The sequence below is a fragment of the Camarhynchus parvulus genome, chromosome 2, assembly GCF_901933205.1.
Source record: "Camarhynchus parvulus chromosome 2, STF_HiC, whole genome shotgun sequence".
NCBI classification, from domain to species: Eukaryota; Metazoa; Chordata; class Aves; order Passeriformes; family Thraupidae; genus Camarhynchus; species Camarhynchus parvulus.
In genome coordinates this window covers 96,789,585-96,813,603 of record NC_044572.1, presented here as the reverse complement: position 1 = coordinate 96,813,603, position 24,019 = coordinate 96,789,585, and positions in this window count along the sequence as shown.

The window sequence follows — 24,019 nt, the reverse complement described above, 5'->3', positions numbered from 1 at the left end:
GATGGAGAGGGAGATGCGGCGGCGAGCGCCCAGCGACGGGCGCGGGCAGCCAGGCAAACTCGCAGGGATGTCGCTCCGGAGGGGCGGGGAGGGAAGGAAGGAGGGAGGGAAGGAGGGTGGGAGAGAGGCGGAGAAGCGGCGGGGGGGGTGTTGGCAGAGCCGCCCCCAGCGGAACGGGGATGTGCCGATCCTCCGCGCCGAGCTCGGCGGCGGGCGGGCTGCCGGTCCCGCCGTAGCTCCCGGCGGCTCTTTCCTGTGGCTGCGTGCGCTGCCCGCTGCTCCCGGCTCCCGGCCACCGATGCCACCGCCGCCCCCGCGCCTGGGCTGCCGGCGGAGCGGAGCCGGGCTCGGCGGGAGTGCCCGGGAGCAGGGCCGGGGCCGGAGCGGGGGGACCGCGGCTGGCGGCGGCGCAGGGGCGGGGGGAGGCGAGAGACCGCGGGGACCCGGTGCAGCGGGTCCCGGTGCGGGGAGCGGGGAGCTGAGGAGGTACGAGGGGGTTCGTGAAGAAAGGCAAAGCTGCCGCGGTGGGTCACCCCCGTGGCCCGACAGCTGCCGCCTCGCCGCGGACCGGTCCCCGCAGCTGCCGGCCGGGGAAGTGTCAGAGACACTGTAGCGGCGGCGGCCCGGACACCGGCGAGCTCGGCAGGGCTGGACAGGGCGTCAGGAGCCGCCGCTGCTGTGGGTGACAACTTTGTGAGAGCGGAATAACTACCCAGCAGTGCCCGTGTCTCAGGGACCGCGGGGATGCGCACCTTCCGCTTTGGATTGTGGCCGTCACACTTCTTTATTGACAGCGCTCCTGCGCTGTCTTCGTTTTATGCGGTGCATTAAAATGGTTCTTATTCAGTTTTAGCTGAAGGCTTTTGAAGTAAAATACAAAGGCGTCATGAGGAGTAAAATCCTCTGCTGCTCGGTGGTCACGGTTAGTGGTGCGCTGAAGGGCCAGCAGAAAATACTGGCCTGCCCCCCTGGTGCTGTGGGCTGCCCACAAAATCCATCGTTGTTGGGTTGGAATCAGTTTGGGTTGACAGTGATGACTTTCAGAGCCTGATTTCATGACTTGATATTTGTGACCAAGCTGTTGTTCTGTAGTCGAGTGCAGGAAAAAAAAAGGTTGTGAGATTTTGGGTGTGTTACCATTTACTGTGTTTATAATCTGTACTTCAAAGGATGTGGATTTTAATTATCTCAATAAGCATTACTTTTTCCAAGGCCTGTATTCTTCTTTTTTTTTATTTTCCCCCATACCTAGAAATACTCTTGCATATTTATGTATTGCTTAAGCTACTCAATGTGTAAGTATCTTGAAATGAATATATGAATTTATAAAGGCCATACATTATGGATACTGATTCTGTTTCTTTGTGCTACAGAGTGCACCTCTGAAGGATTAAATTATTAAATTATGCACATTTACATTAGTGATGAACTGTGCCTGGAACCATCCTAATATCTCAGATGTGCCCTATAGACTTGGCTTAAAAGGGAAAAATACTGATTATTGCCTGGATCATATCTTCCCATCAGAAGAAATTTGCATAATGAACAAAGATCAGCACATAATTCCCTGACCTTGAATCTTTTACAGTTGTGGCTTTTTATGCTACCAGGGAAATTATTGCAGGAGGAAAGCAAAAGGAAATGTAAAGCAACAATAGAGGCCACATTCCCCTTTAAGTCTGTAGAAACTGAGTGGAATACTCTACAAATGAAAAGCTCCCAAGTCTTTCCTTCTATTCTCATTGTACCCATTACATTTTTTCCCAAGGCTGGCCCATTCTGGAACATATTAAAGTCTCAGAGAATGACTTTTCCCATAAATTGTCAGGCAATTCAGAATGAGCAGAGTATGTGTAGGACTTAGGTTAAAAGCAAGAGTAAAACTCTCCCAAGAGCTTTTCTCACTCCCTGGGACCGGTGCTGAGATCATTACATATACTGTGTTCAACTGCAGTGTGATATTTGTGGAAAAACATGAACATGATTTACTGACTTGCCCCATATATTCACAAATGGTACCATTTAGAAAAAATCTTATAAATAAGGCAATGAAGGCATTTGTATGGCATTTCGCTTTTTCTGTGGCAGCTTTTTCACATTAACAAAGATGCACTGGCAAAATCGTTTAGATTCATTTTTTGCTGAGCAAATGCAAAGCAGGAGAGTCTTTAACCATGTGTGATTTCAAATGGTTTAGGCTACTTAGTGTCTGTCATTTTCAAGCTACTTTGCTTCGAATACAACCCATCAAAAAAAACCCCAAAAAACAAAGAGACACAAAAACTCAACCAAAAAACACCACAAAACTCAAGTTCAGACAAAACCAAAAACCAGTAGTGGTAAAACTACTGTTCTTTTTTTGCTATTGCTAGTTTTCAATAGTCAGAAGAGACACATAGTAACTATACTACAACTCAAGAACAAAGACAAAAATTTGGATACAGCTGGTATCAAGGATAAACATTTAAGTGAAGAAGCAAACCTCAGAGGAGCTGGATTTAGGTAATTAGAAATAGTGACTCTGCTTTGTAACCAATTCTTTTGCTCAAAATGAGTCTGAATTATATTGGCATTCCACCTTACCTGATTGCATAATGCTGTTTAAAGAGTGGTCACTAAAACAGAGTCACTTCCAGAACAACTGTTAATTGTGAAAGTAACTATTAAAAGTTACCATTTACATTTTTATTTGTAGAGACACTGACCATCTGGTAACAATTTGCATTATATTATTACATTTTCAAATATACTTCGTGACTATGAATACCTGAAAAGCCAGGTTTATAGGCTATCAGCAAGAAAAAGATACCATAACAGAGAAATAAGTTTTGAGTCATGGGAAAGTGACCTCACTGTCACATCAATTTCTTAATGCAAGAAATCATGGGTCATTGTTGGTGATACACTGTGGTGTACTGTTTCAGGGATAGCATTCTGCACTGATACCAAGATCAGCCATCTGAATGATCTTGAAAATGCTAGTAGTGCTATTTTCCTCGAGTACAGGCCAAGTGCTAACAGATGGTAGTGAAGGGTAGAACAGTCAGCTGGACTGCAACAAAATAGTTGCCAGTGTCAAATAGAATAATAATTCAGAAGTTCATACATGAATGAGATGCTGCTGTCAAATGTGAGACATTAATCAACATTCACAAAAAGAGCCAGGTGTTTAGGAAGGATCTGGATTGAGATAATCAGGTTCCAGTGGTGGTGAGCTCTTCAAACTTCTGTCTAACTCCTCAAGTAGCACAAGTACATAAATTCCTAAGTTTAAAGTAGAGGTTTTATTGAAGAGGCATCACAAGTTTTGATGAGAATTCTTGACCACTCAGAAGTCTTTCCATATTGGCAGGGCTTGGTGCTTATTTCATTACTCAACCTACTATAGATGGAAAGATAGACTTTTCTGAATCTAAATCTACTCAAAGACCTAATTCACTGTGAATTTTTGAAACACTCATGCACAATTCCTTCTTTTACAACAGACAAATGAAAAAATATTGGGAAATAATGCAGTAGTGATGAGGATCCAGTTTAAAGCATTACTCTGTTGTCGGAAGAGCTTGCCTTTCACAAAGAAAACATGGGTGAAATGGACTTTTCCCCTTTAAGGATGATAACCATAATCTCTCAACTCTCAAATGACCTAGTCTCTTGTCTGTTTCAGCAAACAGGATCTTTTTGTTTCAAACAAAAAACGGGGTCCTGTGAAATCATGTCATCTTTCAATAATGTAATCACACATAGAAACTTGCACACAGAAATGAATTGTATTAGAGGGAAGAAGTTAGCCCTCTGCCATCCAAGAATAGCTCACATTTTATAATAAACAGGTATTGGAACAAAATGTATACCACATTCTCAGAGAAAAGAACATTCCTCCAAATGGTATCTCTTGCTTGACTATGGCACTTTTTTTGCAATATCCTGATCCATTTCCTCTTTGTATAACCCCACCTGACAGGAAAAATTACAAACTCCACATTGTGAGATCACTAGTTTTGGAGGAAGAAATCTGATGTTACTGATGAACATGTGGCAAATAAAGGGGGTGAAGGATAAAGTATATAAATAATTGATATCAAAGTGTCTGTCTTTTGGGCACCAAGTGGTTTCATGGAAAATGGAGAGTAGAGTACATGAAAAAGAGCGTGTGGTGACACTCTTTATTTTTGTAATATACTGATTTTTTGAGAGATTTTTTTTTCATTTAGGAGTGGTAACTAGCTATAAGCAATAGCAACAAAACACAAAAAGGCAGGCAAGAATATCCTGGTTTTATTAAAACTGAAAATTAACATGTTTATCACACCGTGCAAACAAAGTGCAAAAGGCAGTGACATGTATTGCAAATTCTCTTGTTAATGCAGTTCTCCATCACTGTATGACTGAAGAGCTGAAAAGTGTCTGATGTCACTGTCAGCAGAGAGGAGGATGGAGCAACTGCCAAAAGCTGTGGTGCTGCACTCCTCCTCTGTCCCAGCTATATGCTTCTGCCAGCCCCTTTGTGTCAGAGCAGTAGGCAGTCTCTTTGCTACAGAATTGGTGCTGCACACTCAACGGGACAGCGGTTTTAGGCCAGCTTAAGTAGACACTAAACTGCCCCTTGCAAAAGTCAGCTGCATACAGGGGTAATTTTAAATCCATTTGTGAGTACCTCAGATGCCACGTATGAAGCAAATGGGACCATTTGTACTTTATTAGCATTTTAATCAAACAATCTTCAGTGGAAGTGGTTTAAAAGCATTAGTGATGATGCTGTGTACGTGGTGGGATCTCGAGAAGGTTCTCAGCAGTAGGTCAGAGCAGCACAAAGCCGAATTCTTAGGGTATCAAATTCATTGGAATAACATCTATGCAGATCTACATCAAAGTAAATGTTTCACTATGAAAACTCATCAGCAGGCAGAGAAAGAAGATTAATGCTACAAATGTTGTATTTGTGGAAGCATTTAAGTATTCAAGGCTTGCTGATTGTGTTTTTCAACCTGCTATTTATTGACATATTAAGCACAGTATGTAGGTAAATTAGTTATAACACAAAACCCAAAAGAGTGGAGATGAAAGAGCCGCCTTTTCATTGACACGGTGGCTTGACAATCTATAAAGTTCTTGACATTTAACTCTCCACTGCCAGAGAAAACCCAAGAAAACAAACCAACATAAAAACACTAAGTTTACCAAGCATTGAGTTTTGAACCTCAGTGTGGTACATTCACCAGACATATGCATGATCAAATGTATGCTACAATCTGGATCAGAGAAACAACATTAGAATCTTCTGAGGTAGATAAGGTTTATATAATATTGCTGTAAATAGGGTTCTATCCTTGGACTGAAGGTAGAGATGACATGTGAAGAATCAACGCATGGAGACATAACTCTCCATTGATTTTGGTATTAAAGTAACAAGTACTGGTAAAAAATCCCATTTTTTTCATTCATTTCAGCAGAGATATCTCAGCTGTAGTTTTGCAATCCTAATATAAGCCCCATTGATGATGTGCATGCCTTTCTACTGACTTCATAAGCTCTGTATTTGGGCCTGAATCCCAGTACCCCATCACTGGGGCTCCTTTCCCCAGCAGTTATTAATACAGTATTCTTACTCACAAGCAACCATAAATTAGAATTAGCCCAAATATATTTTAAAATATATTGTCCAGCCCATGAAGAATGTATATGAAAAATGTTCTTACTGGACAAGCAGAACCTACAGAGGCAGTAATTAAATCATAAGACTGAAAACAAAAACTCTTATGATCTACACCATTGTCTTCAAATTATATGATTAAGGAGATACTCAATTATACATTGTAGTTAAAAGGTACAACTACAAATCTTAACTAAGCATATTTTTTGTAGTTCTATTCATTATACTAATGTACAGGCTTATATTTAGCAGCTTTAGAAACATTAGAAAACAGGAAAGCTACAGATTACAACCCATATGGGTATGCTCAGGTTGGCAACAGCGATTAATAGTATATCCTGGGTTTGCTTTTTATAACTTAAACAATATTTAAGGCAGATATTAAGATGAGTTACGTCACAAAGAATTCAAACACTGTATTTACTTGAACAAAGCGTAGTATATTATAAGGAATGTCAGACAAAGTAGAATGTATTAGTTCAGACATTATCACAGGGAAACAGGCAAGGTCTCAGATTAAAATGGGATATCTTGGTGTGCAGCACAGCACCCTGAATTCAAATTATACTTAACCCATTCTGCCTAAATATCCTAAGTGATTTCATGTCAATAAAAGCCACATTCATCCACTTCAGTGGGATATCTTACTTTACACAGTCCCATGAGATTTAAAATTACTATGAAGTACTATTTAATGGAAAAATGTGTTTCTACAAGAATTTTAACATTGTTGAGGTGATCTGCCACTCTTGTCATACCTGGCTGACTATTCCCATCTCCCCCTTTTCCAAGGATTAGGTATCTATGATGAACCAGATAAGGGGACTGGTTTTGCAAAAATCTTACCTGTCAAAATAACTACTAGTTTTCAGCTAGAAAATCTCCCTCAGTTTAGTTCACCCGGCATGGAAAATAACATATCTGAAGGTAGGCAGTAGTAAAGAACATATTTTTGGAGACTACTTCAGGGTAAACAATTTTGTAACATGGTTGAATCCTTTCACTCTTAATTCTGATGTTTTGCTCTGTAGGACTGGAGGTCTAGAATGCCAAGTATTTTTAATCATTCAAGGGAAAATGAAAAATTTGAGTTTCAGGCATATAAAAATGTTGAAAATATATACTGTCAAACCTTTGAAGTAAGAGCCCATTGTTGCAAATACTTTTCTGTGTTATTGCAAAAGTTACATTCTCAGGTTCTGAGAGTCACCAGTCAATTTTAACATTTGTTTTGCTAAATGTTAAGTAGATTGTCCCTGGGCTTCTTTGAGTCATGTCAGGAAAGTAGTGCAGAAATATTAACATCATAACAATATGCCAGTAGATATACCAGTGACTTGGGCTGGATTATAGACAGCACAGTGACTCTCACAACATAGAACACAGGGTTTGCATTAATTTCCTTTGAATTTCACCAAGATCATTCAAACACTAAATTTTAGGAAGTTTCCACTTTTATTACCATTTTCCCTGCTGATGTATTTTGGCCTGTATGTTTCTTTTAATGTATCATTTCCATCTGTTATTCTAAGTACCTTTGTTATATATATATATATTTATTTTTTTAAACTTGTTAATGCTGCCAGAGAGACTGATTATGTCTACATGACACTATGCACCTCTGCACACAGGTACCCAAGCCAGTTTTAACAAGCCTAGCTAACTGGAATAGATAACATGCTCTATAAATGAGGCTGTTCCTCCTGGGATCTAAGCTGATGCATCAAAACTTTGCCTGAATATTACTTCAGGGCAGTGGATGGTTCTTAGCTGACCCATATTAAAGAGAAGACTCTTATTTAAATTTTGGAAGATAAAGTTAGTATGCAAGTTAATCAGTCTATAGGTCCCTACACAGAGAGCTCACACTGGAGGGTTTATATATTAATAGCAAGAGGAATGAAATTATCAGATAGCTGAAACCTGAAGCTTGAACTTTAATGATATATGAGTTTTATGTTATTAACAGTGTTTGTAATTAAGACTGGAAAAGTTTTTCAAAGTATATGATGGATTAGCTGTAATTGAAGTCTTTAATTAAGACCAGATGTACTTCTCAAAAGATATTGTCAAATTTGATGCTAAAAGAACTATCAAGAGAAATTCAGAGGTCTTAAAATATGAATTTTTCATCACATCAGATTTTCTTTTATGATATTCATTCATCTACAAAAGTGGAAAAATACAGTGGACATTTATAAAGGTCATATAAATGAGTTTCTTATAATGGCAATTGAATTGCTTTCTGTTCTGCCAACATAACTGGTTTAGGGAGCAGCTCAAGACCTCTCAGGAACACAAGACAATAAATAATTTTTGCACTTCTGAGTGGGGGGAGGCAAGTCTGGCAGTAAAAGAAGGCACGGGGAGAAGAAGTAGGGCTGAAATATGACAACAGAATTTCATGTCAGCGTTACTGCCTATTTTCTCCTGCCTTGCTTCTGCATAGCAGTAACTCCTAGCTCATGCACACTGATCTTATATTAGCCAACCCAAATGTCTTTCCAGACATGTAGCATAGGTATAGGAAGATATAATAATTAAAGATCTATTTAAAGATAATTAAATTATGGATATTTTCTTGTCCATAACAGTTTTACTGCCTAAGCAACTGTTTCTACTTCAAATGCCTGAAGTTGGCCCTGACAATAGCAGTGATTCATTGATCTGTCTTGGGCTTATTCAGAATCCCACCTTAGTAACCATTATGAGGGCTTCCATAACAATCTGCAGTCTAACTTCAACAATTCATTTGTGTCATAAAGACTTTGTTTTGTTTAGGGGGCTTTATGGAGTGATGAACTTCTATATGGAGGTGGTGTATGTCAACTGACAAATTTTTTTTTTCATAATACATATAATAGGTATCCTTGGCACATGTGAACAGTATTTTTTTGACTCACAGGACTGAAATATTTACAGAAAGATAAATGCACTTGAGTGCTTTCTAAATAGCACTACTGAAAAGCAATAAATGTAAGAACAAAAAATATTCATCCATTTAAAGTGAGATACTTGCCATCACAAATGCTTCAAAGAAAAATTCAGCAGTCAGCAAATTTCCAGCACTTTTTCATTTCTAGAAAACATGACAGTTGATAGAATTCTTTTCTATCTACTTGTCAACAAAAACGGAGTCTTCAATTTCAAATATTTTTCCCCTTTTGCTTTTCTAGTACACAAAAAAATCTATCTTCATATCATTTGTAATATATTTACAATCATAAAAGCTGCAAGCAGACATACAGACAAGGCGTGTCAAAAACCAAGATGAGTTTAATTACATCTGCTGAATTATTCCTCTCCCACAGACATGGGATTACCTCTGGCATACCTCTATAGCCTTCCTTCTTCCTCACATATCCACATTGTTTTGCAATATGCCCAGAAAACCATCCAAGTTCCAGCTACTACAGCCCAGAGCTCATTAGGCTTGTGACAGATAGGCATTGCTGCCTAGAGTTACAAAGAAATTACTGAGAATTGTTCAAAATTTTCCTGACATTTCTCTGTAGAAGTAAATGATTTATTGATATTACTGATTGGTGGGATTGAAATGTTTGAGTGAACATATCAGATCTTTTGAAATTGTGACAATAAGTGAGAAAATTTCTAGTCATCTTAGCACTTATATTCCTCATCTCCTTGGCAGTTCACTTGTCAGGAGTAAGGTGCCCTACCTTCTCTTAACCTCTGATTCCTTAGCAACCTAATGAATAAGAAAATAAAATATTTTAGACTGCTGTTAAATAAGCATGAGTGCTTTGAACATAGTAGAAAATAGCACTAACCTCTTCAAGCAGTTTTTCTATCTTTGTTCTCCACAGAATAAGTCTTTTTTTTTAGGCTTCAACACATTGGGTTGCCTGGGAACATCAAAGAGGACAAATTAAATAAAAATAGGTATTATTTCCATAATTCAAACATGTATCACTAAAAATATCAAAAAATCAAAAGACATGCCTTCAAAATATAAAGCATAGAACCACAGTCAGAAAAAAAATGCCAAAAGTTGCGTATCTAATTATGTCAAACATTAAACAATTTTAGTATTTCAAGGCAAATTTAGCTTTTGTTTTAAACTGGAAAGCTTTCCTCAAACCCTGATGTATTAACATTTCTTTCTGTGTCCAAAGGCCTGCTCTAAAAAAGGAATAAAAAAGGTAAATAGGAAAGGGTGCTGACAGATATGTCTCCTAAGTCATCTATCTTAGAATATGTTAAACAGTATACAATAAACACCTCTTTTCATCTGTTGAAGAAGCCTATGTAACAAGTTGAGATATAGGTTACTGGTTTAGATATGTGGGTTTAGATGGAGATTAATCCAATATTTGGTTCCCAGTCAGGCACTATCTGAAATCTGAAATCAAGAAGAATTTAATTTCTACTTCTCAGATGTTAAATTAACCCCTTGGTCATTAACCACGAAGCAAATCAATGTCAAATCCAATCTTGTGATATTACTGTTTGAGATGTACAACATCTTTTTAGAAAAAACAAAAAAGATTCAAAATGTGTGTAAAGATACAAGCTAGTCTGTAGCAGTGGGATTTCTGTAGCATCAGAGATTTGGTAAAATAATGCAGTGCATCAGTCATACACAGTGCAATATTTTAAAGGTTTTCTTGACATGCTGCAGCAAATTTATTTTAAAAATGGAAGAGTAAGAGAAATATCCTGCCATAAAAGTAGTTTGTTTTCATCCTAACAATAACATGAGACTGCAGTAAAAAGAAATAAAATCATGTTGATGTAACTGTGCGACCATCATCATTATTATTTTCAAACACAGCTTTATTTGGGGCTGTGAGATTTTCTAAGTACCCCTCAGTGACAGCTCTATAACCCATATGAGAAAAAGGCAGGAAGAAGAGAAGGTAAAAGTGTTGGAAAGGATTCTTTAATAAAAATGCTGAATTGTAGCAAAGACTAGAGTAAAAAATCAGTTATAACATATACAAACAAAGCTATATGCACTTAAATTTATCATTTGATTGCTTTAAATATAGGATGTTTTTGTTCATAAGTGTGTAGGTGGTAAATCTCCATTACCTGTGGATTTTATTTGACTCAAATTGAGGAGCAAGGGTAAATCATAGTTTTCTCAGTATATGTGAAATTTAAAAAAACAAAAACAAAAACAAACTACAAACCAATAGCTAAACCACCAGCCTTCTTCATAGGCAAGTTTCTCTGCTTTTCAAGTTTAGTACCACTGGGAGAAAGAAAAGTAATGTAGCATATTCCTCTGGAAGAGGAAGCATCTGAACTTCTAATAATCAACAAAAAGTTGTTGTTCATTACATTGACTTGTCCAGTCAGCTCTCTGAAGAGCACTTCTGTAATTTTTATTCTGAAATTCCAACCAAAGGGCAGAAGCAGAGAGTTTGCTATGATGTTTTAAAAGTGAATTGCAATGGCTTTCTTGAAGTGGAGCTTGTTTCCCGCTTATGTGGAGGCTTTGGTATGGCTGGAGCTTTGTCTTAGTAAGCATTTATTAACTACCCTGAAGTTTTGTAGTGGACTTTGAAGCATTCTAATTTAACACAGAAATTAATCCAATTCAATCTATTATTGAAATGAGGAGTGAATTTCCAGAGGGTTTGTAGTGTGTGATTAGGGCACAAAGCCAAGTTCCTTTCTTCCTGAAGATGGATACTATTGAAAGGTAGCATTTCTCTATCCTTCATAGCAAATCTGCAAGCAGATATTGAAGAAATTTGTAATAATTGTAGAAGTATTTTTTCACACAACTGCTTTCTGGAAAGATCTGTCTAAATATGTATATCAAAATTTTCCGCCTCCATTTTACTCTAGAACCAAATGTGCCCTGCTGTTCCAAAATGACTTCTGAAGTATCCCAGATAAGATATGGTCATACATCAAAATGGAGAGACTACAATAATCACTTTCAAGAAAACAAAATCAGCATTAAAAGAGTGGTCACTCTATATATATATATATTTAAATTACTTCACCAAGATATAAACTGCTACACACAGATTTTCATACTTTATTCCTGCCATGTGGTTTCTCTGGCAAACTAATTACTCTATTGTTTCTTTAGAAATTTCCCACCTATTTGGTAATAGATGTCTGAAATATTCTCCATAATGCTGGACTCTTGGGGAAGGGTACCTCAGAGCTGTCAGTCTAAAGGTTAGGATCTGCATTCAGACAACAGTAAGCACAAGAACAAAATGATGGCGTTAACAAGCATGAGGAAAAACATATCAGATGCTGACAAAATGTTCCATTTTACAATTAATGTATTTTAAGGTTTCCTCTTGCATGAAATGTGTTTGTTCTTTCCTTCCCCCTCTACTCCTGGCACTGGAGAGAAAAAACATGCTGTGGCATGGTGTGGAGATAAAGTAGTTTTTATTCTAATTCCATAGCTCTTACCTAACCTTGTTGTCTTCTATTCCTCTAGGGTCCTATTTTCCAACATCATAACATCTGCTTTTTGTTTCTTGACCTTGCACTCTCCCACTTTCCCTCTTTCCCTCCAGGCTATTCATTTATTTCCATTCCACTTCCTCCTCCTCAGCAGGACATTGGCAGGGGGAAGTGCAGGTTAAGCAGAAGGCAAAAGCTCCGTGTTTGTAGTCTCGATTTTTATTTGGCATTCCAGACAAACTTCTGCCTTTGCTCCTATTACTACAGAAGCTAAGTGCTATGCAGTTTCAACTTAATATATGAAAAATCCATTTTTTACAATTATTCTTTTGCTTTTGTGTTTCTCCTGACCCCTGTAAGGTTTGTCCAACCTTTTCATTCCCATGTGAAAGGACAAAATAATCACACTAGACAGAGAGCACTGTCTCAGTCCTAGTGAATTCCTTTTCTTTGTTCAAAAGAAAGGCAATGGTAGAGTTTTTTAATGGACTTCTGTAGCATCAACTTTTTTTTTCTTTTTTTTTTTTAATAGGCTATTTTAGCTTAAAGTTCACCCAAAATACTCAGCGTGAGGCAGACTCGTCCCATACACACCTTTTGGTGTGGAGGTTTAAGTTCATTATGAATTTAATTATGAAAAGGTGCAGATAGAGTTTTATAGAAACTGTAACTTCATAACAGTTAAATACAATGGAGATGTAACTGTTTTTGTTTAATGAATTAATTTGAACTTTTCTCCGCTATTCTTTTTCTGCAGATTATTGCATATTACTTTAGCTTCCTACAGCTTCAATAGCTGTTGAAATAAAGCTGGGATGTGATTGATTTTTGTTTGGCTTTTTTAGCTTTTTAAAATGTGGAAAACACAAGAAAAAAGAAATAGACCAGTCCAAAACCAACCAACTAACCAAACAAACAAAACAACAGCAGCAACAAACCCAAAACCCCCAAAAAACCAACGGCCCCCACATAAACCTGTTCCAAAACCAATTATAGACCAACTTTTGCTCACTGTAAGGGGATTGATTTCTACCTCACAACTCTAATGGTAGAATAAATAATTTATTTCAGACTTTTGTGAAGTTATAGTTGTTAGTGACCATAATATATGTTCCGGTGTACTTGTTATGCATTATCAAGTTCCTGTTTAATTTTTTGCTCCTATAGGTGCAAGTAAAGGAACTGTACTTAATGAATTATTTAATAAACCGGGAGAATAAGATTGAAAATTGCAGGATAAATCAGATAAAAGTCTAAATTAAACATGAAATTATCTTTCTTCCATGTCTTCCATTAACCTGGCTGAATACATTGTCCCTTTTTCCAAGGTAAATACATATCTGACAAAGCAACATTTTCAGAATTTTTACTTGAATTTATAGTCCTAAATGAAAGGAAGATGATAAGCATAAAATTAACTGTTTACCAATGTTTTTTATAACAAAAACTTTCTTTCTAAAAATTTGGGAACTGCTTGGAAAAACTTCTCTTGATATAACGGAAATAATTCATAGCTGAGAATATATGTCTCAAGCTGTGTTGCTCAATTGATTTTTAAACAAGAAAGAGGAAACTTTTACTTAGTACATAATAACTGAAAATTGAAATAGTCAATGTCAAAATAGTGCATCATATTTATATTTAAATATGCATGTTTGAGAGGCAGATGAATGCCCAAAATGCAGTTGAGTTATTAATCTGAAAGCTCTGAGAATACCTGGAGATACATAGAAAAAAGCACCCCCGCTTTTAAAATGGTACATTTTGTACCATATTCGTTAAGTATAATAAATATTAGTAGGCATCTATAAATGAGGTGTCTTTGGACATCCATTGTGTGGTTAATTTGTTATGAGTCAGATATAAACATCAGATTTTCAAAATCTTGCTAACAGGGGAATCAGGAACTCCCTAATTGAAGATGAATGTGTACAACCCTTAATCAGCTTTAGAAATTGCAAGATCAGATGACTCGCACTACATCCATCATGTTGGCAATACTGGTAGGAAATTAATGTTTATGACAGTTCTTGTTGACTGTATATCTCAGTTTCTTCAAGAACTCTGGAAAACCAGTCTTGCCCCTGGTGTTGTCACTGAGGAATCAAATGTCCTGGCATGTCAGGAGCACTCACTGTATGTAGTCAGGCGGCCAAACCAGCACGAGTATTCCCCACTCATAAGTATGGCAATCACTGGCAATGTCCATGACACTTCCCTAGAAATGCATTCCCAAGTAGCTACAGGAAAAGGAAGCCTGGGTATCTTTTCCCAGATCAATCATCTTAGCTTTGCCCTTTTCCTCTGCCCTTTAACTTCCCTGTGACAGAACAGCAAAATTCAATTTTGCCTGCCCTGCTGAGAATTCAGTCTGCTCTGAGTGCTAAGCACATTCATGAAGAATAGCACCAAAGTATTGAGCCAGTGCATAATGAGTCTTTCTAATCATGCCCTTGCCCTTCATTTCCAATAGTCAACAGCTCTCAGCTGTGTGAAGTGTGAAGTGTACAAACACATGAAGAGCTTTCCATAATTTATTTGTGTTTGCTGTGAATAAAAAAAATAATGTGGCATCTCCATGGCAAACAGATATTGCCCTTTTCCATTAGTAAATTATTTCCAAAAGGTTAATTAAACAAAAAGAAAATGCAGTTCAGCATTTAGACACTGTATTAATACATTTATTATATCTTAATGATCAGGGTCTGCAGCATTTCTTGGGGGATTAATGACCATCTGGGAGAGTTCATAGCCCAAGTCTTTTCCACAAGTCATTTATTCCATCTACTTGTTTATTTTCTAATAAACAATCCAGAGTCAAGGTCGTTACTGATAAGTCATTTGTGTAAAAATGAATTGTAATAACAAAAGCCCCCCACCTTGTTATGTTTTTATTATGGAATGTTTATCCAAAACAAAATATATACTGTCTCTTTATCAATGATTCTTCTTCTGACAGCAACTATTTAAAATGGTAGGAAAACAATTACATGGATAAATTTTGAAACTCATTTTTGTTGTCACATAAAGAAGACTTCTTTCTTCCTGCTCACTCTGAAAAAAATGGGGAAAAAGTCAAAATCTACTCTTGAATTTTTTGCAATAAACCATCTTGTCCTTTTATGTATGTAGAAATAATTTTAAAAGCTAAAATTCATAAACTCATTAACAAAATTAAGTCACCTGTGAAAACAAACAAGGAAAAATCCATCAACGTATCTTTCCAAATTACTTTTTTTTCCAGTTGGTCATCCTGCAAGCACATCCTGTAATATGAAAATCAATTACAGTTTTCTTGATTGAATGCATGAATATCAAGCTGCAGTTTTTACTGAGAGCTCTGGGGTCACAAAGTCCACTCTCAGGAAGTTATATAAAGTCAAAAGGAAGGCAAAGCAGCATTCAACTGTTACAAAATTACCAATCTGATAAACATTTGTCAGAGATACTATTCCTCACACCAAGTGATCTTGTCAATTTGTCATTTCAGCTTTCTTAGGTAAAAAGCCAACAGGATTATTTTTCCAAAATTTAGTCCTATAGTCATCACAAAATTTTGTTGAAATACTTAGATTTTTAATCTTATGTGATGGTGGGTAGGATCAAGAGGCTTAATGTTTCCTTGATAAATGAAAACAACAGTATATTTTGGGGGTTTTTATCATGCTGGTAGTACAAAAACTACATTTATTTGCAAATATAAAACTCAATATAACATTGCATCTTAGGAACACCATTTCATAATGCTTTGATGCTTTTTTTTTAATCTAATTTTATATAATTCTTAATTATTACATAGAGTTTTACATTCTCACTTTCCAGAGACTGTACTAACTTTCCATTCATTTCTGGTGGTAAATCTGTGCAATTGTTTTACTCTGTAGTTATATGTGGCTCTGGACCTGTCTTTCCCCCTTCTTCCACGTTTTTGAGGTCATGTCTGCATCATAACAGCAGGGGTTGCTGAGCTTTCCTGTGGTAGCTGCAAAAGTGGAAGCTTGGAGTAGTAGCAAGATGGTGGGATTTCTAAGGCTGTGTTTATTTGGTTCAGCGCAGGGCCATGCAAACAAGGCTTTTTCAACTTTCTCGGCTGAGCTGTCTGTGTTCACTGATCCTGTGGTTGTCATGATTTGCGAATCTCTGCCACCAGAGATGCCACCATCTCTATTCCCTAATGCAGACTTGGCAGTAGCCATTCCTATTAGGTAAGAAGATTCAATGATATTTAGATTTGTATGTAAATTCAGCTGATAACAGTGGGCTCAAAAATGTCCAGACACTTAATATTTGATTAACTATTTTTTAATAATTAACTAATGTTTTAATAATTGATCAGAGGAGATGATCTGAGCAAAAAGAATAATATCTGAACAACAGTGGAAACTGGGCAATGTCTCTTGACTGTAGTCAGTGTTAGGGCCTATGACAGTGCTTGAATGTGTGATTATTCTCTTTATTTGTTTTCTTTTGTGTTTCTTAAAAGGCTTTCCATGAATATGAAATAAGCTTCCTTCATATCAATCAGAAAACGTTTTTAAAAATGAGTTGACAGGGCTCAGAGCTCCTCAGAGACTGAACTCTTTTGACTTCAGAGATACTAGTAATGAAGCTTGCAATTCAAACACTGCATTAAAATATTGTGGAGTCTCCCACCTTTCCTAGGTTCGCTTCATCTCTGTTTTACACAGCAGCTTTCTCTGCTGTGATTCCAAGTCTCTTTTCAAGCAAGGCTTTGTTTCTGTAAGCTGCTATTATGGTCTGACAAGCCAAGGGAAGCTGTCAGATATTTTACCTTGATCCAGATCCAAACAGAGGAAGCCTTCAGTACAAATATATCATTATCGTTTCCTTGCTGCCCTTTGTCAGTGGTGGGTACATATGCTAGTGGAACTAAACAAACAGAATCTCATCTAGTTTTCTCTGTTTGTTTGGCTTTTGTTTGTGTTTTTTGTTTGTGGGGTTTTTTTGTATTGTTTTTTGTTGTGTTTTTTTTTTTGTTTTTTTTTGTTTTGTTTTGTTTTGGGGTTTTGTTGTTTTTTTTTTTCTTTTAATTTCCTTTTCCAATAATAGGTGAGAATGAGCAATCTATTTGCTGTTTTGGTCATAAAATTGCAGTTGTTACAATATTTTGCATGTTGGACCTGATGATGAGTCTTCTAAAAGTCAAATATTACTGTTTCAATTTTCTCAGACTTGCCCAAGTTTTTAGAATACATTTGCAGCTGTATATTCAACTGTGATTGATTTCTGGGCTGAAGACCAGGCACATTTCCTTCCAATTCCTCCATGCTTTCTGTTTAGTTTTTATCTTGTGTCTCTACTGTCCAGTTGTACGCTGAATCCAGATTTTACAAGGAATTATATTTTGGGTCTTACGATATTTTAATGTACACATATAGTTCAATATGTTTGTTGTTTACCAGGTCCTGTTACATTGTAATTTTTTCCCCAAAGCTCATAATAAAAATAAAATTAATAGAAACAACAGTCAACACTGATAACTTTGTAAAGTTTGGACAAATAAATTTTTGAAATCAAAGTAATTTTATTTGGTATTTTTCATTCCACTACTTTGTCTCTTAGGTGTTATAACCTACTTTTTAAAATATATATCTACACTAGATTAAAAAAAAACACCAGGAAAAACCAAGCAAAAAACCAGAAACCCACAAAAAGCTGGTTAAAAAAAACCATTACTTTTGATTTGTAGTTAAACACAGAGACAGGAAATGCAGCTTCATATTTCCTTCTGCAGTCTCCATTAAGTCCGTATTTGCATCCCCTCTTAGGTACTCTAGTAATTCATGTGTTCCAATAAAAAAATCCTACAAAATGTTGTCATTAGAAAGTTCGTATTGTACTTGCAACCACAGAGGCTTATTCAGCCAGTGTAAGGAATATAACATCCAGTGTTTCAGAATTCCAAGTGTTTCCCTTGCAGCCAGAGTTGGAGTGATCCAAATGTTGCATCGTGAGCTGACATAAACCCATAGGAATCTTCCCCATCTGTCTTTTCCCCACAGAAAGGAAAATCTCTGTTAAGGAAGAAGTACTGTGCAAAGAATCAAATGCCTGTTCTACATCTGGTAATAAACCTCCCCAGAGAGAGAGGTTACTACTGCTTCTATCACACTGGAAGGAATGGTGAAGGAATGTCTGCCCTAACAAAATCCCTCTGAGTCACTCAGAGCAGCCTACTGCTGCTTCTGCCTCCTGGAAGGCAGAACCTAAGGGAGTTGTGGCACTTACAAAACACCTGGCTGTTCCTGGAGCTGGGAAACAGTTCTGATGTAAATAATATCCCCTGGTATAAATTTAATTCAACTTATTAGTTCTTAAGACAGAAAAATATCATCAGAAAAATCTCCATCGTATCCTATAAGGAAAATGCCTTAGGCTTATAGCACAGGCTTTTATCATACAAGATACATGACTGACTGCATTAGTTGACATCCAGATACTGTCACAAATGGAAAAGATGCTACTTAAGCCACAGGCATTGAGCTGATTCTTTCAAAGCATTGTTCCATACTTCATGGCTCTTCCTAGGATGACATGCTGCTGCGGCTATATTGGTTGGCAAGGTAATTCTGTGTAAAGTGAGCATCCTTCTTTATTATTTTCATACCAGCCAGAATGTTTAGGATAAATGCAGGTTAGAGAAAGGGTATAACACATTTCAACCATTCACATTGCAACAAAAGGCCAAGCAGAACATCTTTAGCTGAAAAAAATCTCCCTTGGTTTTAGCTGAAACAGAGTTAATTTTCTGCTTAGTAACTGGTGCTTTGTTTTGGATTCCTATGAGAGTAGTGCTGATAACACACTGATGTTTTGGTTGTTACTAAGTAGTGCTCACACTAAATCAAGTTTTTTCAGTGCCACATTCTGTCAGCGAAGAATTTCACGAGAAGCTGTGATAGAGCATGGCCAGGGCAGCTGATCCAAATTGACCAAAGGAGTATTCCAGTCAGGAGTATTGAATGTCATGCTCAGTGTATAAAATGGGGCAGATGATCAAGAGCCACTGATTGCTTCTCAGGGACAGGCCAGGCATTAGTCAATGGGTGATAAGCAATGGTATTGTGCATCACTTGATTTCGGCTTTGTTTTTTTTTACTTGAGTTTTATTTCTCTCCCTCTTTTTGTTATATCAATTTTAATTAGAACTATTTTTAGTAGTAGGAGTAGTACTTCATTTCAATTATTAAAATGTTCTTATCTCAAGCCCTGGATTTTGCATTTCTCAGATTCTGCTCACCATTCCACCAGTGAATGAGTGCATGTCTGTATGGTACTTAATTGCCACTTGGAGTTAAACCATGGTGTAGGGAAACTCCTTCTTATTCTATCAAATCAAATAGATCCACTGAATTTCTCACAAGAAGTCTTTAGATTTAGATAGTATTGTTGTGGGTTTCTTCCTAACCAAAGGATTTCTTCCTAACCAAAGGAGTTGTCTCTAGCTTCAATTAAGGTCTAAGCACTATCACAACAGAATTATCTTGTTTGCCTTTAAAGAACTGACTAGACAAAGGTTTCCACTCAGTTATTATTTTAGAGATAGCAATGAAGAATCAATTATTTCCTGGTAGAAAAAGTGGCATAAGAAAAAGTCTTTAGGTCCCATTTATGCTAGTTTTTTTAATACATCAGGGTAAATAAAAAATTAAGATTAAAAGTTTTTCACTAACAGTTCCAAATTATCAACAGCAAGGGAATGCAAAAGGTTTACACTATCCTTTAGCCTATGGTTTACCATCAGTGAATATTTCTAAACTGTGATATGAGCCAAAGTCTCTCATTAGAGAGCTGAAGACATGTAGTTTTCCTTTGTGAAAGACATCAGCTGCTTTTCTGGGAAAGAAGAGCTCAGACTCTGAAACTGTAGTGTATAAAGGGAAAAGAAATGTGAAAAACATCCAGAAAAACAAAATCTGCCTTCTATATGTTTATCTAATGTTTATGCATTTTCCAAAAAATATTTACAGTAGGAAAAACTGACTGCCATATCCTACAGGATACAATTAAACAAAATAAATAGAAAAGATGATATGTTCAAAATGGAAAGATATACCTAGCTGCAGACAGCTACAGCAGTAGAAATCATTTCAGCTGGCAGTGACTGATGCCAAAAAATCCAAGCTTGCAAGTTAACTTAAATGTCAACATGTTGTATCTTTCTGTGCCACTTCATTTAGAAAAAAGAAAAAGGTATTTTACCAGATGTAAAATTACAAGATTACACTTGTTTTTGCCTTATTGTTGGGAAGATGGATATTGAGATTTTCAGTAGCTCCTTCTCTCAAATCATTTCAAATCACAAATTCCTTGGAGAGTGTAGAGAGTCTACGAAATGCACAGAGCCCAGACAATGCTGTCAGCTAATTCTGGGAAGCAGCCAAATCTTTGACATTGGTTCTGCATTAATAGAACTCTACACTGTGTTGAACATATGCTTCTCAACAGGCAGTATAGTACTGTTTACAGCAAAGACATGGTGCAATTATTTGCAGAACTTTACTTTTGCCTAGAAGAAAACATACAATCATTCTGTTGTTATCCAAAAGAATTCTGAGGTTCCAGTGCTTTAAAAACCAAGCTGTTTAACTGCCCTACTACAGGGCAGCATAGTACGGATTTAGAATCTTAATTTTAGGTACACATTAAAGCCTCCTGACTTCCTTTATTTATTCCATTTACTGAAGGTTTTCAAATGCTTTCTAGAAACTGGGATCCAAAGTTTCTGAAAGAACTTACTAATATATTGTAAGGTCTAAGTACCTCTAAACCTGTTAAGCCATTTAAGTAGGCCCCTTAAGCCATTTAAAATATACTAAGTACACAGAAGGAAAATCTATATGAAGCTTATGGTTTAATTTATAAAGTAGGTTTAATTCACCTTAACAATCAAAATACTAACAATTCTAACAGGCTTTGGTTATGAAATCCATACTCCCAAAGCAGACACCTGACTCCCTAGATTAGATAATATTATTATGACTTTTCTCCTCTGCAATCTCTGTCAAAGAGTTGTATTGTTGTTGCAGGATTGCTTTTGTTTGCTTTCTTGTTTGTAATTATTTCTTAATATTCCCATTACAACCCGTGATAGCTGTTCCTGCCTTAGAAACAACTGCAGATATCAAAATACATCACAACATGTAGCCTGCCGTGCACAACCTCTGTGGGGAAGGATTTGGCTTAAATGAATTCTTTCTTTTCTTGATGATAGAAGTGCCTCACTTTGTGATGTGTTTGAGGATGTAGTGTGTCACTGAGGATTTAGAAACCTTATTTGGATTCTGGAATCTTTACTTCCTTTAGCAAGAGGTAGAGAGTCCAGCTTTCTTTCAAAATGCCGTGGTAAGAGGTGTCTTTAGAGGACAAGAGCACTCATTCAGAATGTTGTAAACACTAACTGTAGTTGTTTCTTTGTCTAAAGAGATATGGATCTGTAGTTGTACCCTCTAGGGAGAGTATCTAATCAGTAAAGAATGGGGCTCTCAAACCTTTTTGTTCAAGGTTCATGGGGCAATTTTAAGAAAGAAGGTAAAATGATGCTTAATTTAATACTTGAGAAATTTACAGTTGAATAGAGAAATCTCTTTTGCTTCCTACATTGATGACTGTCAACAGAGAGGAGCCTCAGGTACAACTATTTCACTCTTTTTTACAGATAGGAACCAGAGTCTCACACCAGCTGCTCTTGATTTTCTGTCTCCTTCCCATGCCCAGTACTAGTGCAATTAGCTAAAATTCCTTCTTTACCTTTCGATTCCAAATCACCACCCATACCTACGCTCCTGCCCACAAAATGAGTGAAAGCTTCTAGGCTTTTCATGATAGGCAATGGAGAAGCAGAAACTGACTGTCAGAGGGTTTCAGGACCTCTTATGAATGCACACACTGAATACATGAATTTCTGTGTTGAAGGGAAATGCACATTGCCAGGCTGTTTCTTTCTTAACAGCAAACTAGGTCATGGCTTCATCCTATTGTAGTTACTGAACGGTATCAGTAAGAGCATATCATCTTCTATATCTAGAAAAAAAGCTGAGCACTGAACTTTAAATTGCTGAGAGTCTAATTTGACATCTGGCCAAGGAAACACTTTCTTATCCTGAAACATGAGAACACTACATCAGGAAAACACTTACTTTGAAGGTCCCATATCAAGCCCAAGAGGATGGCCATCCCCATTCAAGCCAGGATATCCTGACCAAATCCCTGCTAAGTGGTTACAGAAAGTGATTTCAATCAATCAATCAATCAATCAATCAATCAATCAATCAACTTGGCTGCAAGTTGATAAATACTCATAAAAAAGGCTCAGCAGCAGCAACCCAAATGCCATTATCACAGTCTTGCTGTTGTGACCTATGAAAAGTGACCATGAAGCTTGTATAAAAAGAAACACCAAACATCTGTGAATTTTCCCTCTTTTTTTTTTTTTTTTTAACTTTTATTGTAGCTTCGACTTAGGAGTCACTTTCTCCACTGGCTCTCCAGTGCTGGTGCACATTCATTTCAGTACATCCGGACACACTGATTGTTACTGAGACAATGTTGATTTCATGTTTTAGAAGTTTAAATACTTGAAATTTTCCAGACATCTGCAAATTTCTCAAAGTCCCTTAAAATACAAAATATGTTAAATTGTGAAAACATATTGTCTTCTCAGTCTTCTGTGTGCATATGGGAGATCAAGCAATGTATAGTATAATAGCAATGTCTAGATCATGGGAGCACTCAGGTATGTGTTATATTGAGTTACTCATCACATGCAAAAATGAGGCAATTCTACATATGCAGGATTCTTGATACTTCAGAAATCTCCATGTAGAAGTATAAACTTTGTTTTCCAGAAGAGTCAGGGTTAGGAGAGTGCTGAGCAAGGATTAAAATAATGAAAATCTGCAGTCAAGGGGAATAAGACCTTCAGTCCTACCTTATGTTCTTTGAGGTCTGAGTCCTTTTATCTTCACACAGAGCAATGCCTAAATTTATTCTCAACTTTAGAAGGTGTTAATGTTTTAATCTATTTAATCTATTTCTTATCTGTCTGTAGAAATTTCATTTAAAGCTTTTCTTCTCCTAGCCAGTATAGAATAATGATCACAGTCATCAGAAGTGAAAAAATAATTGCCTACTTCAATTTTTTAATCTTTCCGTTTAAAACTTTCTCTCTAGTATCTGTGTAGGAAATACACATTGATTCAATATGCTTTATTGCAGTCACCTCTGTTTTTAGTAAGATAAATTAGCAGTTGGGAACTCTAGCGAACCTTCCACCTTTGTCAGTTTCCGAATAGCTTCAGCAGACTCTAGACCTTAAAGAACTGCTGGTTACTAGAATCATATTAGCTCTTATAAAGCTGAAGTAGCTGAGCTACTTGTCCATGTGTACTTCTAAAATTAAAAAAAATAAATAATTTCCAATTTAATTTCCAGGTTCTCAAGGTATTTATACCTCAAGTGGCTGAGCCTGTGAATAGACTCCTTTTTTTGGAGTTCCAGCTCATGTAGGAATAGTTCTGGGAAAAGTTCTGTTTATGGAGAAATCCCAACAGATACTTTGAACACAGTCCCACAACGTATGGCAGCCTACATATGAAGTCATCCATCCTTGAGAATTTTAGCATATGTTGTGCTTTTCATGCCATGCACCTTCCTCCATTATGTCAGGGAAGATATGTAAAGCTCCTAAGCTTTAGGGGTTTAAAACATTGCCCTTGATAGGGCCATGCACTGTTTCAAACATTGTGAACTGGACAAAAAAAATCAAAACCAAAACTAAAAAATCTCTTACTGGAGTAAGAGCACCCCATGTGAGTCCAGACCACAAGCTATGCAATGAGACCATAGCTGTCTTCCCCAGGCAGATACAGCTGTCAGCTGAGAACAAGGATTGCTGTGTACCATGGGGTGTTGAAGACCAGAAATCTGCCTCTGGGGTCATAG